The sequence below is a fragment of the Caretta caretta genome, chromosome 2 (assembly GCF_965140235.1).
Source record: "Caretta caretta isolate rCarCar2 chromosome 2, rCarCar1.hap1, whole genome shotgun sequence".
NCBI lineage: Eukaryota > Metazoa > Chordata > Testudines > Cheloniidae > Caretta > Caretta caretta.
The window spans coordinates 236,662,898-236,681,246 of record NC_134207.1 but is presented as its reverse complement, the minus strand read 5'-3'; the positions used below and the strand labels follow the sequence as shown (position 1 = coordinate 236,681,246).

Below are 18,349 nucleotides of genomic sequence, written 5' to 3'. Positions count from 1 at the left end.
AAGCACACCCCATGGCTGCAGTGTAGCAATAGCCTAAGAAAGAACATGATAAAAATACATCAATTTATGAATGGGCTAGAGAAGGTAGATTGGGGTCATCGATGTCATAAGTAGGGCCCTACCAAATTCATGGTGAAAAACGCATCACCAACCGTGAAATCTGGCATTTTGTGTGCTTTTACCCTATACTAGAGAGATTTCACAGGGAGACCAGAATTTCTCAAATTGGGGGTCCTCACCCAAAAGGGAGTTGCAGGGGAGTCACAAGGTTATTTTAGGGGGATCGTAGTATTGCCACCCTTACTTCTGTGCTGCCTTCAGAGCTGGGCTCCCAGCCAGCAGCCTCTGCTCTCCAGCTGCCCAGCTCTGAAGGCAGCGCCGCCGCCAGCAGTAGCCCGGAAGTAAGGGCAGCGGTACTGCAACCCACCACACAGCAACCTTGAGACACTCCCACACCTCCTTTTTGGGTCAGGACCCCTACAATTGCAACACCTTGAGATTTCAGATTTAAATAGCTGAAATCATGAAATTTATGATTTTTAAAACCCTATGACCATGAAATTGACCAAAAGGGACTGTGAATTTGGTAGGGCCCCAGTCATAAGACAAAAACAAGGGAACAGCCAATAAAACTTAAAAGGTGAAAAATTCAAAACTGATCAAAGAAATACATTTTCACACAACACCTAATTACACTGTGGATCTCATGGCCACAGGATGCCATTCAGTCCAAGAACGTAGCCAGATTCAAAGCGGGGTTGGACATTTATGTGGACAGCAAGAGTTATAATAGTTAATGCAAGCAAACATTGAAACAGATATGAAACCGCATGGTTCAGGTGTCGAGCCAAACTAACTATTAGAAATTAATGTGAGATCTTCATAGGGGGAAGATTATCTCGAACAGTGGCCCCCAGATGATTCAGAGACAGGACACTGGTCTAGTTATACTACAGGTCTGTTCCATTGTGGCCACGCCTACATTTCTAACAGAGATACAATAGATGAGATGTGTTTAGGAAAGTTCTGTGGGTAAAACTCTGATTTCACCTACAGGTCTAGATGCACCAAGTTTGAAGATCCTAGCCAACTGTCTTTTGAATCATGATCTCTCAACTGCACAGAGCTTTAGTCCTAGAATGTCATTCTCTATGGCGGGGAACATTCAGAAGGACCGTAGTTTTGCAGAATTCACTACAGAAGAGGAAGGTTGCAGCTCAGTTAGATCCCAGCTAAAGAAGCTAAAGTTTTAGAGTGATAGCGTTGATGGCAGCTGCCTCCACTGTACCAGTCTTTCAAGATCATGAGTTCTCAACCAGAGGGTCACAACCAGGCCTGAGGATTAGGTGTCACAATCCCGTCTCTTTCTTTATGTGTAATAGGATGGGGGATCCTGGAACTCTTTTCTGTTGTAACATGGGGTCATGGTATGGAAAAGATTGAAAACCACAGTTGTAGATTTCCAGGATGACTAGCTTCCAGCATTGCTATTTCCTTAACATTCATATGCACAGCATTCTCCAAGAATATGCCAGCACACACAATTAATGCTGAAAACAGTCACCTAGCCTATTCTTCTAGGAAGTATGGAGAACCAGTTACTCTTGCATTAGCCACAGCTGAAAAAAAAAAAAAAAAAAAACATAGAACTGCATATTTTTCTTGGGAGGGGTGTGGGGACATTTCATAACATTGTTCATGACAGACGGGAAGCCAACATATTACAGCAGTTGCATTAAGTTTGTGGTACAAGTTGCAAAGTAGACTAGCCAAAATAGTTTAAGAGCAAGTTTAAAAAGTCTTCCAGTTACTGGACTTAAAATCAAAATGACATATCAAAACAGTGATGTGGAAGAGTCCTTTTCTTAAGCAGATTTGTGGCACTACGGCTTCCTCAACTGACTACCTCGGAGTAGAAAATTTGACAGTGTTTCCATTTAGCATTGTTTAGATCAGTGATACTCAGACTGAGACTTGTGAGCCACAAGTGGCTCTTCAGTGTGTCTCCTGTGGCTCTTTGCAGCACATGATATTAAAACACTGTGATTTAATTATTAACCAGTCTAAGTTATTAACCAATCAGGATGCTTTTACTATGTTAGTAACCAGTTGTAGATGATAAAATAATACTTGATCAGTGTGACAGGATCCCCAGGGTGCAACCTGGAACTGGGGTACCATTGGGTCCCCTTAACTCTCCAGCCTGGGCTGTCTCTCACAATGCTTTACTAGTGACATGCAGCAAAACCCTCCAGGCGCTGTCATCACTCAGCACAACAGCATATGCCGCCCCACACCCAGCGAGATTGCATGAATGCTCCTAGAGCCACTCACGAATCATGTAGAGATAGGCACCAGCCAATTCCCCACAGCTCCCCAGCCTTACACAGCAGAGCTGTACCATCTTGCCTTGGTGAGAAGCCTGACCAGTGTAAGTTTATTATCCAATCTGCCCCTCCCTCAATGTGGAGAGGACATGCACTAGCCTTTGTAACTGAGCTGAGATTTCCCAAGCATTTCAAGCAGAACACACTGTTTTAGGTAAAATACAAAACAGGTTTATTAACTACAAAAGGATGGATTTTAAGTGATTATAGGAGATAGGCATAAAAGGTCAGAGATAGTTACCAAAGAAAATAAAAGATAAGTGCACAATCTAAATCTCAAATCTTATTACACTGGGCAGTATTTGGATCAAGCACTTTTCTCACCCCACTGGATGTTATAGTTTGTAATACATGGGTTTCTCTCTTAAACCAGGGACGAGTCTCCTCAGTTGAAGTTCTTTGTCTTCTCAGCATCCTTAGTGCTTCCCGCGTAGGTGGGGAAGGAGAAAGGCCAAAGCATGATGCCACTATCTCCTATTTTATATCCTTAGTCCATATGCCTAGAAGACACTTGCCTAGACATGTCCTGGTGGGCTTTGCTGAGTCACAGGATTGAGAAATCCTCCTGGTGGTCTTGTACAACTGAGTCACAGAGCTGAGCAGTCCCCATTGTGTGGTGCTTGCACAACTCTCACTGAATTGTAAATTCCTTGATTACAACTCCCCTACTGATTAATGGTCGATTAACACCCTCCTGGGAATGGTTAGCAGTAGAGACTCTCAAACATACAACATATTTCAGTAGCAACCATACAGCAAAGTCTCATAATTTCATACACACTAATGATAGACATATTTTGACAGAACAATGGGTTTCAGCAGATCATGACCTTTCACATATCTTACATGACATGTTTTGTATGAAATATCACAACCATATATGAATGATGATTATGGGGTTTGCAGGGTGCTATTTTGAGCTATTGTGTCACAGACAGTCATTTTGCTCTCAGAAAAAAATATATATATAAACATTTCCCCCATCATACTGTTGAAATATAAATACATAGTATTATAGTAAATGAAACAATAAATTCAAACTACTGTGACTCTTTTGGGTAATGTTGATCACTAATTTGGCTCCTGAACCACTGAGGTCTGAAGATCACTAGTTTAGGTCAACATGTGCTATGAATAAGGCTAAGATTTAGACACAGGTATTTTTAGTAAGAATCATGGACGGGTCACGGGCAGTAAACAAAATTCATGGTCTATGACCTGTCCATGACTTTTACTATATAAATACCCGACTAAAACTTAGCAGCTCCTGGGGCCCCAGGCGCTGCTGCTCTGGGGGGCCCCAGGACACCGCTGCTGTGGGGGCCTGCAGGCCGACGGCTAGCCTCTGCACTGGCCATGGGAGCTGACTGCCCCCAGCCATGCCTGCTCTGAGGCCCCAGGGACCACTGCTCAGGCGCTCCCCAGGGCCAACCACCCTGGGGCTGCTGCTCGGGCGCTCCCCAGGGCCAGCTGCCCCAGGCCACCCAAGCAGCAGTCAGCAGCTGGCCTTGGAACAGCTCCCGGAACCGCTGCTCGGGCACACCTCAGGGCCAGCCACCCCAGTGCTGCATGAGCTGCAGCCGGTGCGGCTGGCCCTGGGGCCGCTCCAGCAGCACCCAGTGCAGCTGGCCCCAAGGCGCCCAAGCAGCTGTCCCCAGGGCCAACTACTCTGGCAGCCCTGGGATCAGCCACACTGGCCATTGCAGCTGCTGAAGTTACAGAGGTCGCGGAAAGTCACGGAATCCGTGACTTCTGTGACCTCCATGACAGAATTGCAGCCTTAACTATGAATAAGCTTGTTGTACATTGCTTCAGAGACCACTTGGATCACAATTTTTCATGAACATTGCAGGGAAGATTTTGACGAACGTCCTGTAGGTCTATGTCATCCCAATTCTCAGGGGGTGACCCCGGCATGGGAAAATGCTTGACAATCAAGTCCACAACTTGTACCCTGCTGCCTACTCCAGAATTACACACCCAGAAACAAACACAGAGCATCAAAAGAAGAGCATCAGAAATGCCCAGGGATTCTACCCCTATAGCACAGAAACTGGGTATGCAATTTTGCTTCTGTATTTGAGGGCCCAGAGAGACTGAGGGAGACAAAGGACTATTTTAAAGGTTTCCCACAGAAATTGGAACCAGCAAAGGGGTTATAGGCAGAAGATGGGAAAGGTTCGAAGAAACCCTAACCACTAACAGGCAGCATAGGGAGTAGGTCTGGGTGGTGAATAGAGCGGAATATTTCAGCTGCAGTGGATACCCACTCCTTGGTGTAATCTGGAGCCCAGGGGTGAGAGAGTGACCAGGGTCTGCTGTACTACCTGGAGATGACCAACAGAAAGCCCCTGAGACAAAGGGAGATCACAAAGCTGGGGCACTTTCTGAACCTGGTGAAGGCTAAGGGTAAGTCTACACTGCACAGTTGTTGCTAAAACTTTTGTCTTTCACAGGTACTTAAAAAAAAAAAAACCTGTGAAAGACAAAAGTTTTGCTGACACAAGCGACAGTGTGAACGCAGCTTTGTCGGCAGGAGCGCTCCTGCCGACAAAGCTTATGCCGCTGGCAGGGCTGGAAGTATTTTGTCAACAAAAGTGCCAACAAAATACCACAAAAGAGTGTTCACACTCGCTGTCTTTTAGAGACAAGGCTGTATCGACACAGCCTTGTCGCTAAAAGCTGCGTAGTGTACACAAGGCCTAAGGGACTAATTTGTGTTGTTTAAAACTTTGCGTTGGATTCTCTTGTTGATGTTCAGAAGGAGAGAATTTCTGAAGTGTTGTGCCACATCAAAGCACAACAACACTCAGTGAAAGAGGGGAAAATAAGGCCTGGGGCACCTGAGGAGGGTCTGTGGATGACGACTTGTTTACAGAACCCCTTGTACACAGTAATATCTCTACTTAGGATCAATTTTAGTGTGGATTTCAGTCTCAGAAAAGCACAGAATTTTTCCTCTGTGTCACGAACAGCCTAGATCATCTTATTTCTACCTTATAATTTAATTCTCTCTCTTAAACTGATTATATATCCACAAGCATAGGGTGTGAGTGAGTGGAGAATTGTGCTTTGGTATTATTTTACACCAAACATAAATGACTACAGAAGGTGCAAGACAGTGTAGAATTAAACTCAGAATTATTAGGGTCCCCCGACTCCAAAACTCAAAATAGTGAAGGATTGATTGCAGTCAGTAAGAAATCTGTGATACTGAATTTCTTCACACATTTTTCCACAGTGTTTTTAGGTACTTCACAGTTTAGTGTTGACTAAAACTTTTTATGTTACTTATTTTCCCTCCAAGTTCCCATCTTTTACTGAGCACCCTCAGTGTCTTCTGATGTAGAGACCATGTTGTATGCCTGCTGCAAAGATCTGAAGAGTTATCACAGTTCTGATTTGTTGACAAATATTAGTGGATTACCCAAATAGCAGGGAAAGAGAGGAGAGGGACTGGGGAGGGAGAGAGAATGAGGGGAGGAATCTGGGGACCAGCAAGGGATAAAGAGGATGGGGAAAAACTAAAAAGAGATCAGAGGGACACAGGTTGTAAACAAAATACTGAGGGTAGGGGGAAGGATAGTATAAACTAAAGACAAGAGAAGGGAGGAAAAAAGTTACTGTACAAAAGAATTATATATAGGAACTCCCATACTGGATCTGATCAATGGTTTATCTAATCTGGTGTCTTGTCTCCAATCATGACTTGTATCAGATACAATTAGAGGTAAGCATAAGAAACCCTGTAAACGACAAGTATGGAACAATCTGCCTATAAAGAAAATATCTTCCTAATCCCAGACTGTTAGTAACTGGTTTACGCCACAACGCACTAATTTATTTTATGTAACTGGATGTTCTCTAACAAGGGAGACATAAACTCAGGAAAGATGGAGGAAAAGACCCCAAGATATAATGCAGAAAGTATTTAAATAGGAGTGCAGGGAAAAGGGAGAGACCAAATCCAAAGAAAATTTAGTAAGTGTGTGTTTTTAATTTTATACAAAATCCAATGCCAATGTTAATGGAGCATTATATGTTTCAGTTTAGTTTATGTACACCAACTACTGTGCAGACACTTTCACTAGCGAAGTGCATAGGTTCATAGTGAGCAGGAGCATTAGCGGGGAAGGTATTCTGAACCTTCACTAGCAGGCTTAGTAATTCTGGCTAGCAGAGACTGGGTAAATGTTCATGTCTTGTATTATATCCCTTGGATAGGCTATCTCCACCACCAGGAAAATGAGGTACTGAATGGCTATGGGGGGACTCAGATAATGGCTACGAAGGGAGCTGTGCTGCTATGGGGAAACATGGAGTCATTACAAAGGGACATTCCATTCGAAGGAATATCTGCATAGTTGTGCTTGGGTTGCAGGTTATGCACCCTCTGCAGAGCTGCAAACTGCTCTGCGGAGTATATAGAGGAAATTTAGAGGAGGACCACATGGCTTTTCCTACAGAATGTTCCCCTTCATGCCTCCCCCACCCTCCGTCGAGGGGAACTGAATGACTGTGCTGGAAAGAGCCAACAATTATGTGATGGTGGAAGGGAGGCTATTAGAGACACACCAGAAGGGCTCTGCCCAATCTTATATAAAGACACGATCCACACCACTGAAAGTGGGATTAAAAATGCCTTAGCTTTGGTGCTGAGTCCATACTTACAACTGACCTATCCTAAAGCCACCGACTCTTCCGCCCGTGCTGTACTAGTGCTAGGTTATCAGGATTACTAGCCTCCCTTCTAGCAGCAAACTACAAAACCAAACTGTAGCTGCTGCAGTTATGGGTGTGTTCTACTTCCATGCCCATTTGTAGTGCACACCCTTACTTGTTTACAATGATGGCTTATCTCCACAAGCATTTCCCCACTGAGCCCTGGCCTCCCAGATACCAAAGTTGGTCAAAAAACACAGCAGAAGGGGAGAAAAACCCTCTGTTCTGATAGACTACATAGCTTTCAGAAATGGACCTAACTCTTACCTCAAGTGAGAAAGCTGTTTGTTTGTTTTATCTTACAGTCAAACTGACAGTAACTACATCAGCAGCATTCAGAAAGAGTCTTTTGGCCAGTGCTGCTGATGCATCCTTATTGTTTCTGTGTTGTGATAGAATTCTAACAACACTGAAGGGGGGAATTGGGGGAGAAGCTAATCATTTAAAAAAATCTATTCTGCTTTCCAGGCACACAGAAGCACAGTGGGGAAAGTAACAAATACTTTCCTCATGGATTGTAATTTCCGAATGGACAACCTACCCTAAATTCTCAATTACTGAGAGACAATCTTCACTCATTGACATATTTGCTTTCCACAACCAACTCTCTGTATAAATTTTCATGCATGATATACCCGAATACTTGGATGCTAATATCTAAACTGTATTCTTAAATTTATTCACCTAAATTTGGGTTAATGCTGATTTTGTTTTTAAAGTCATACGATACATATGGTACATATTTTGTATTTTTGGATAATCTAAGCACTATACCCAGATATACAGACACTCTTTTCTCAACCTATGTCTTATATAAATTTTTAACATTAGCTTTAATAAAAATTTTAAATCTGCTCTGGCACTGCCTAGCTACTAAGGAAACAACACTCTCATCCTTCTGTAATTAGAGGATTTTATGAACACTCTTCTAACACTCACCACTCTTCTTTGTACCCTGACCTCCAGCAAGTCTACTTCACTCCTACCCCCTTTATTCCAAAGAGCATCTCTCAGGCTTCTATATGCCACATGCCCTGCCTCCCTCCCTTGAAATCTCTCCTCCTTACCCACCGTTTTCCATAGTCCTTCACACTATGATCCTCCAGTTAATTCTCTCGAAGTATTAACGGTTTTTAGGGGGGAAGTAGGTGCTAATATGATCTGTACTGCCCAAGAAAGTGCACAAGCTTCTTATGTTTGCCCTCCCTCCATCCCACTTGTCTTTTTATCTTGCCCAGAGTCCTCTCTTGTCATGATCTGGAAGCTGTTAGTCATGATCAGTTTTTACTGGAAGCTATGCAGGGGAGGAGTTGTATTTTTACTCACCGTGAGAAGCAGCCTGCAAACCCATGTGCTATATTCAGCTGTTAAATAAAAATCACTTTGAGTCAGAAAGTATTAGAGGTCAAAAACACTACTTTAAATAGATGGGGTTGCATTCAACCCTGCTTTGTGCACAGCATAAAACAGGTGCAGGGTAACAGCAGAAAGTTTGCTCACACCAGAACCCTGCAATGTCTGCAACCTTCTTCTCCACCAGAGGGACTTGTAGGGGCTGTGCTGGCTGGGGATGGCCAGGAAACTCAGGTACAGTATGTGTGCCTCTGGGGATATGATAAGCCTCTGGCTACTGGCAATGCATCTGATTGAAGCGTGAGAATCTCCCAAGTTCAAAAATAACTTTGTTCCTGTGTTTCCTCTAATATAACTGTAAACAAAAAACTTATTTTAAAAAGTTGCATAAGAATTTTGTATTTGTGATAGCTGCTTGCTTGTCAGCGCTGGAGGCCATTATTTGCAGGTCAGATACAGCACAAACACCCAGAGGAGCTTCAAGGTGGTCTGCTAATGTTCCCTCCAGGGCCTGGTGGGTGCCCAACTCTAGGAGCGGAGAGCAGCTCAGTCCATATGTAGTCAGCCATCAACCTTTTTTTTGTGGGTGGCAAAAAGGGTATTAATTGTGGTGAAGGCTTTTTGAAATGTGCAGCCCTGGGAACGGAACTGAGTCCACCAAAATAACAGGTTTCAGAGTAATAGCCATGTTAGTCTGTATTCGCAAAAAGAAAAGGAGTACTTGTGGCACCTTAGAGACTAACCAATTTATCTGAGCATAAGCTTTCGTGAGCTGTAGCTCACGAAAGCTTATACACCAAAATAACTTCACTGAACTGCCATGAGGTTGGTAAACTTTCAGTTGCTACTGATGTGGGCTGTGCTCTTACAAGCAATCCAGAGGTGGAAGGCTCGGTGCCCCATTACTAGTCTTCTGTCCCCTTCCATCAGATGGATGCACTAGTTATCTAATTTTAAAATTTTGGACTGAGGAGACTGCTTGTTTCCTGGAGTCTATGAATAAAGGTACCTGTTGGGGGATGGGGCAGAGCGCTAGAAGTCCCATCTTCCATTCCCTAAGTTACCTTGATAATGCTCCTGAGTGGAAGTCAGGCAAAGCCTGCATTGGGCCTTCTGCTCCAGCTGCTCTCTCACCACCATGGACTAGCAGTGCGGCTAAAGTCAGATTTACCCCTCCTTCTGTAGCCTCTCCCTGCCAGGCACAGGATGATAAAGTGTCCACTGAAGCACTAGTCTATCACTGGGCTTATCTGAGGACAATGGAGAACTTTCTGTTGTCAGGGACATGAGGGACAGTAGCAGCAGATGCATGGCGTGTATTAATACTTATTCATATTTTCCAGGCAGCGTCCATCACTTTAATAGTAACAGTCATGAGAATGTAACCACATTCATAGTGTGAGTGAAAAATCACTTCAGAGGAGAAGCCCCTGTAAGAAGTGTCCCTGCCTGTTGAGGGGTGGAGACCCTAACATTTCTGAACAATAACAGGGAAGACATTTTAGCTGCAAATACTTTGATTGCCCTCTTCCTTCCCAGGGCCATCACTCCTCTGTCTATAAGTCCCTTCCCCCCACTACTTTTGATGTGCTCTGAAGAATTTGCCCAGTGGCCTTCAAATCCCTTTCCTTTCTCTCCTCCATACCAGATGGCTGTTCCTTCAACCTAGCTCTCCAATGGCTACTGAGTGCTCACTCCCCTGAAGCAGCCATCTCTGGGGGACTTCCAGGTGTGGCCATGTTCTCCCTTGATCAATAACAGTTATCCTAGAGGACCTACATATCAGATCCCATTGCCCTGAACCTGGTGCAGTCATTTACACCAGTGCAAAGTGAGTCTGAATCGTTACCATTCTGATTTCATAGAGCTTTAGAGTCCATTTTACCGGAGTGCAAATGACTACACAAGATTCAGGGCAACAGAGAATCTGGCCACTGTCTGATGGATATCCTCCTCCACATATCAAAGAATCCCACTCACCACTGCATGGAATAAGACCTGCCCAGGTTCTTAAATGGCAGAGTGTAGGCTGAGTCTTCCAAGATTGCCAGAGTAACCCCAAAATACACTACCTTGGGATTTCCTTAGCGCTGCAGTTCTAGCCTTCAAGCTGCAATGAACAGAACTGACATCTCTCAGCTCCAAGCCGTCAGCACAACACTGTCCAGAAGCATTTCCTTCCCCTGCTGCTGCAATACATAGCCTCTAGATTAAACTTCATGTAGATTGAGGCAGCAGCAGTGACATCTGTAGGGTCCCCAAAATGTCTAAGTAAACTAGTCATCTGGCATCCCCTGAAAAACTGAGACACCAGTAGCATTTCTCAAAACTTCATTGCATTGAGACCCCCTTCTGACAACAAAAATTACCATATAGCCCTGGGAAGAGGGACTGAAGCGCCGCCCTGGGTGGAGGGGTCAAAGTCAAAGCCTGAGCCCCATCACCCAGGGCTGAAGCTGAAGCCTGAGTCCCACCGCCCAGGGCTGAAGCCCTTGGGCTATGGCTTCAACCCTGGGTGGTGGGACTCAGTCTTTGGCTTCAGCCCTAGGTCCAACAAGTCTAATGCCAACCCTGGTGACCCCATTAAAATGGGGTCCTGACCCACAGTTTGAGAACCACTGGCTGAGAGGATAGGCAGCCTTACCCTCAGGGCTCCTGTAGATAGCAAAGCGATCCTGGAGCATTAGGGAAAAGATCTGGGGAGAGGGCAGGAAAATCTTGAGAGGGAGGGTGTTGGTGGCATAGAGTACAATTGCATTTGGATTGCCAAATGTTGCTCATACATCAGGGCCTGTGTACTCTAATAATTTTATTAAGATGATGTTGAAGTAAAAAGAAAACGTTACAGAGTTTAAGCATAGAAGTTTCTGGTTATCAGGGAATAAGGTACAGATGATCAAGGGGTGTGAAATTCGGTTTAGGAACGGGTAGCGTAAGGAATACATAATCTGCAATCTCCCCGATTGGGGGTAAAAGTTTAACGGGTCAAAGTACAGACATTGAGATATGGGGGTATGTTGTTCATATAATGGCTATGTTCAGATGTGGAGTATAATGAGTGGATATGATGATGAGGATGGATTTAATAATGTTCAGTGAGTTTATGGTTCCAGTTCATATGATCCAATGGAAAAAGTCTCTCAGTTATTACACTCTACTCCCTTCCCTATAAACTATATTCTTCATATCCCTTTCCAAAAACTCTTTATCTTTTCTTTCAATATATCTTGACCTGTTTAAAAATAGTGCTAGCTGATTTGGCATTGTACCGAAGAATTTGCTTTGTTGACTGCTGATGTGGAGCAAAAGTGAAATAAATTGACAGGGATGTGTTTCCCAATACTACTGATACCTCTTCTTTCCCTGCAATGGTATGAAAGCTCTAACATTGGCCCCTGTGTCCTCTGAAAGCTTTCTGATAATACTACTTTGTACTTATCTGAGCCTCTCAAAGCACTTTGCAAACATCAGATGTTCTAATAATTAAGGAGCAATTCCCCATACAATGAAATCACTCCCAAAGGAGCAAGGGATGCCTCTGTATTCTAGGCCAACTATTCATCTCATCCAACCTAGTGATCCATTGCTTCCCTAGACAATGGTGTGGCTTCACGCAAGGGACATGGTTCACTATTGCTGTGAAAGAGGAGAAACTGGGATGGTTTAGTTTCTCCTCAAGCTTCCAGGAGAGAGAAAAGTGGATGATTCTCAGATATCCTTCCTTCCCCCCCATCCCCCCACATCCCCAGCTAACTCCATTCTGAGACTCTGCTTAAAAATGAGGGCTCACATAACCCTTTTTTCATTTACAATGTTTGCTCCCAATTTGTGAATAAAAGGCGACAAGTGATTTTATTTCCAGTCGCAACTTTAAAGTGGGAATTTTCAGAGTAGTTTGATAGCGACTTTTAAAAAGTTAAACTTTTTTCTCAAATCAGTAGATGGATCTCTCCCTCTCCCCTCAACTTAGATGAATTTTAGATCAGCAGTTAGTTACTGCTCTCGTCACTTTCCCTGCAGGAAGCACAATTGTAAAAATAACACGGTTTCTCTCCACTGAGAATCAGTCTGGCATATAAAGTGTCTGGCCTGAAATGCCGACTTTTCTTCTGAATGGGATGAGGAAGTACATTTTTTTACAGAAGAAGACTGGAGCAGTAATTGTACTTAGAAGGGCTCTTAGCCCTGGGGTGGCCAAACTATGAGCCATTGGGAGGGACTGAGTTGCAGCCTAATAGGAGTTTGATGGCTGCAGGTAACCTGCATTAAATGGAGTGGATTTCAGTCACCCACATCTATAGTATACCCATAGTATTACTGTGCCTTAAGATGCAGCACTGCATGCTGGGACAGCTAGCCTCCACAGACTATACTTCTGAATAAGTGAGGGTAGCCATAGGTCACAATGCAGAATCCTTCTGCGCCTCATTTACCTACAAAGATTTGGTCCTGACACCACGTGACTAGTGACTCTCCCTTGTGTCTTATGTAGCCACCAGGCTGAACATCTAGGTCATGCGGAAAAGTTTATTTGTACAGACACACTAAAAGTAACAAATACCACCAAGTTTTGAATTAGTTAAGCAATATCCTGCTCCTCACAGTGTGTGTATAGTTTGCCACTGGAGGAAGAATCAGGGTGACTCTGAACTGCTCTGCTCATAAGAACTGCAGGTTCTTTGCCCGACGCTAAGAAAGCACTGAGTCACCATCTTTTGCCCCCTTGAATAGGTTTTACTGCAGAAAAAATAAAGAACTAAAGAGACACAGGATCAAAGAAAACACAAGTTTAGACAAAAGCTCTACATGCTCCACTCTGTCAACTGAGGTACCTTTACTAACTGAAAAATGAACACCCCAAACCTAAGTCTTTGGGAAATGTTTGTAAAACTAAAGCAGCTAAATCCCAGAGAGATGTTCTGGCTAAATCTCATTCTTAGAGCAGAATTTAGCCTTTCCCTGTTGTTAATGTTCCATTAGGACATGGAAGAATGCAGTTAGCTGACACATCACTGAGGCAGTTTGTAGAGGCTGCTCAAGGCCTGACACATGGTTAAGTTATAGGCAGCACAGTAAAGTGTTAAAAATGAAATGCAAACCAAACTGACACAAATACAATTGTTTACATAATGAATATAGCCTTGAATTCAAAAGGCATCAGCACCTGCTTGAGGATGTTGTGCACTAAGCGATCGGGATTCCCATCAACAATTTGCAGCAAGAGTTAAAACACAAATTACTCAATTCAGTCGTTAAGGCTCCTGTCCGTTGTTTGATTCCAGCCACTAGAACAGCTTGTTACTATTGTAGCATTCACAGGGAGTGTTTAAAGAAAAGAACAACAAGCAATACCCCCACTACTCATTTTCCAAACATACATACCATCTTCTCAAAAGCTAAAACAAACAGGGTTGTTCAACTATGCATCTTACTTTGTTGATTGCCTGAAACCTCCCCCAGACAGTCACAGCCCATAGTGCAGAGTTAATTGTCTCCATTTGACCTACCTAGATATTGCAGATGAAAAATACATCTTGAAGTGATACTTGCACAAAATGTGTGTTCGAATGCATTGAACATCCACTGGGGGAAAGCTGTTTTTAATTAAAAAATGTGCAGGGGGGAAAAGAGAGTGAATGTTCTGGGAAAAATCTGAGAATTTTTAAAGAGCAATGTTTCACATTATAACAATATTTCTGCATGCTGAGGCTTATATTTTATCCTTGATCTTTGTGCAGATCTCTCAGTGTGAAGTCTCCACAGTGGAGTCTCATATTACCTAACTTTCATTTCATTAAAAACAAACATCTGTGCCTAAATGGCATGAACCAGGAATATCTCCACTGAATTCAGTGGAATTGATCCTGCACAAAACTGATGTGAGGGTGGAATAATCCTTGGTTACATTGACCAGTATATGGTGTAGTAATATTCTACAAGAATACCACGTAGCATTATCACTAATTAAAAACTAAACAACAACTGACAAATCACTTTAAAAGTACACTATGTTTTGATGTGTTACTCTTAGTTTTACTTCTCAGCTAACATAATGCAGTCCTTCATGTCAGGTCTTCCAGCCATTGGTGTGAATTTAAGGAAGTTCTTCTACTAAATACTAAATTCTAATATGCAACTTACAGAATATTAAGAGCCATTTCAATTAAAAGAAATTAAACAAAACGCAGAAATGTGAAGTCATGAACTTGCTGCTAAAAACAAAGGAAGTACCTTTTCTTCAAAACAGAAAGGTATTGTTAATCAGGGTACATGACAATTACAGTGGCTTAATGGAAATTGCCTTCTGCTGCCTTACATTTTACATAACTGTAATGCAATGTCATTCATATATAAAATTCTACAGAGCACATTCAACCCTAGTTATATTCCCATTTACTTCAATTAATTGTGCCCACTTATGCCACGGTTGAATCCGATCTCCACAGTAAACAATGTGGCACTTCCACCTATTTAGACCATGCCAGGTTTGGCTTATTATTATTTGTGCCTAGAAGCCCTAATCATGGATCAGGACCCACATTGTGCTAGGTGCTGTACAAACCAGAACAAAAATATGGTCCCTGCCCCAAAGATCTAAGTACAATTTTTGTTGTAACAGGACACAACTTTGCATAGATAATAAATAAGACATGTAAAATACTTAAACAAAAAGACATTCCAAATCTAGCACTTCATTAAGACGATGGCATATATTTTACAGCTATGACACTGGGACAAAAATCAGATTGAAACCAATAGTGAGTGACTGTAAGGATCAATATTCTACTAAAACAGAACATTATTGTAAAGATGATGCTATAATACTGAAACAATATGAGGTGTGAAACTTCATTAACTCTGACATTAATGGATTTATACATGAAACTGGTATTTGTTAAAAGTGAACATCTGTAGCCAAAAACAAGGATTTTGGGGAACTTGCAGAAGGAATCAAAAGCAAGAGATAAATACCTGATCTAAAAATACTGAAAATGAAGAAGTTTGGGATTACACATCCAAGCTCGTATTTTGGCTCAGAATTAAACGAACCATGATAATGAGCTTTCATGGTTCAGCCTTCTTTCTAAAAGTAGTGTCCAGGGTTAAATGCCTGACTACATTTAATCCTAGTATTTTCTCAATAGGGACTGCAGAATCTAGCCCACAGAGAGAGAATGCTCCTTGAAGCACACTTAATAAACATTAATGAAAATTAACTTGCAGAGAAGAACAGCACCTTTAACTACAAAAACAGACTTCCTATAATACCAAGTATGGTAAATCAAATGAAAATTGATATTACTATTACGTTAATAAATTATTTTTATCCAGGTCAAATCTGCTTGCCTTGCTCCATTACGTGGTCTTAAATAGAACTACTTTGCATGAGTAAGGTGAGGAGAACTTGGCCCTAAATGTTTTTCCAGAGAAGTAAAAGAGGAAACATTATTGTTGTTCTCTGAATTCTCTTAACCTATATTCATTACCATTTACTTAGATGACCTCATGTTTTGCAAGCACAGATAAAGACATACTCCTTGCCCTGAAGATAGAGATACCAGTTTTTTAGATATCCTAAGCAGAATACAATCTTGCATGAATAAAGGCCCATGCTGGGTACTGAATGCCACAAGTAATTAACTCATTGGGATTTGTGGCTTCCAGAAAAAAGGACAGTTTATTCTTAAATCCAGCTAATACTAACAATGATTTTTAAATGAGTCTTTTCCTCAACTTGTATTTAAAATACGATTGTTTTTCTTCTTTGGTGCACTATACTCAGTTCTGTCCAGTTGATGTGTTCAGTGCAAAGTGTTCATCCTGACCACTGTACATTTCTTTTATAACACCAGGTATAGCATATTATGTATCCTTTAGTTTTAATCACCTAATATGCAATTTTAGGATCACAGTCATCTGTTTGATTTCTATTTATAATAGGAGGGAAATTTAAAATAAGTTCCCCATAATGAGGAATTTCCACAGGAAACCACAGAACCATGTGCAGTAATGATCCAGCCCCAACTCTTATTCACCAGAGAAGCCTTTATTCACACAGTAGCCCCCTTGGCTTTATTAAGATCACTTGTCCTAGTAAGGCCTACAATGGTAAGTAACGGGTACAGGGTTGGGCCCACGTGTTATTTAACGTTTATATTGCAACAATGCCAGGAAGCCACAATGGGGCCAGGGCCTCATTGTGCTACGCCTGTACATAATGTATTATGCTTTTAGCACCTTTTGATCTGGGGATCTCAAAAGCTCTTCATAAAAGGGGGAGGGGGAGTAGGCAGCATTATTCTCCCCTATCCCAGAGGGGTCATTTCCATGGTGGCAGAGAATGATCGCAGGGACACGGGGCTCTCATCTCTCCTCCCCATTGAAGTTCCCCAGCCCCCGGGCATGACTCCCCTCCGCTCCGCCCGGGCCTCCCGCAGGCTGGGCGAGCAGGGTGGCGCCCGCCTGTCGAAACGGAGCGGCTGGAACCGATGCGCTTGCTGCAACTTCCGCGGCAGGAAGCTTGGCAGCGAGGGCGAAACAGCCCGCGGAGAGGAGCGCGCACGCGACCCTTTCCCACCCAGCGGCGGGCAGGTGGCCGGGCGGAGACTGTCCCTGGGTGGCCGCTGCCTCCCCAGCCGCGGGGCTACCTACAGGGGGCAGACCCCGGACCTTCACCTGCACCAGGTGGCTCTGCGCCCCTTTGCCCAGGGAGCCTCAGGTCAAAGTCACCCTCCCCCAGCAAGCGGGCCCGGGCCAGTGACCGCCGCTGACTGGCAGCGGCCCGCGCCGCTCTTACCTTGCTGGAGTTTCCCCGGCTGGCCTGTCCGCCCGGGCTGGAGAAGGCGCCTGGGGCAGCGGGTGCGAGGAGCAGCGAGCCGGCTCGGATCACACAGCCAGGGCCGGGGCAACGCGTGCAGCCGGCCCCAGCCTTGTTCGTTCACCTCTCACCAGCCCCCACCCAGGCACGCTGCTTCCCTCTCTGTGAGGAAGTGCTGTTGGCCTATCAGCCGAGTTCAGTGGGTGAATCGTGTCACGTTCAGCACCCCCACACCGAGGTGCTCTGGGGAGAGGGACCCACCCCAGGCACAGCCACGCCCCCTCCCTGGGGACAGGGACCCCTTCCCAAACATTTCGCACAAGCCCCCCAAATGCTGGGAAGAGAGGTGCCTGCCACTGCCTGGCACCCTCCTCTTGAGGAAAGCCAGACTCCCCCATTCCCAGGCTCCCTGCAAAGACTCCCCACAAATCTGCTCTACCCACTCCCGGCCCGCCAAATCCTGTGGAGGGGGAATACCGAGGCAGTGCAAGGAACTCCCAGGTCCAGGGTGAAGGGGACTGCCAGTGATTAATTTGTAATGAAAGGTGCTGGGGCTGAAGCAATTAGGTGCTGGGGCTCAAGCAATTTTTTACTTTCATAACGGATGCAGCAAGCCAGAGGTGAAGGGCTATGAATTGCCAAGCCTAGAGGGGCTCAACCCTGGCAAGCCCTGGCAGAAATTAAGCCCTGGGGTCTGCCCTACTCACTGCCTCAGATCCGCCTCCCACTGCTTACCAAGCAACCCCACCCAATTCTGGGTGAAGAGAGGCTCCCTACCCCACACCCCAAATACTGGAGACAGGGACCTTTCTGGAGCCTCTCTGCAACCAACCCAGATCCTGGGCGAGAGGGACTCCCTACACAGCCTGCAATCTGCACTTACAGCCCCCAGAGAGAGGCCTCTCCCTCCCCACCCTCTCACCGCCCCAGTGTCAGGGGCCTGTCTGCTGCCTGTGCCCCTTGGGGTGAGAGGTAGGGGCACTTTCATTCTTGCAGGAGTTTGTTTCACCCTTGCTGTCCCGTCTCTGCTTGCTGTGTGTGAGGCACACACGCAGAGATGTTCCCCTTG

The 18,349-nt window shown here is 44.3% G+C and overlaps 1 protein-coding gene across 1 annotated transcript in view; it reads right to left on the bottom strand.

Annotated features, from left to right (window-relative positions):
* The window catches only part of APBB1IP (amyloid beta precursor protein binding family B member 1 interacting protein), a 115,896-nt gene extending 98,438 nt beyond the window's left edge, over positions 1-17,458 (bottom strand). The window contains exon 1 of the mRNA XM_048837838.2: positions 17,260-17,458. The gene's annotated coding sequence lies outside the window, so the exon portion shown is untranslated. The remainder of the gene's footprint in view (positions 1-17,259) is intronic.
* Positions 17,459-18,349: the final 891 nt, after the last annotated feature.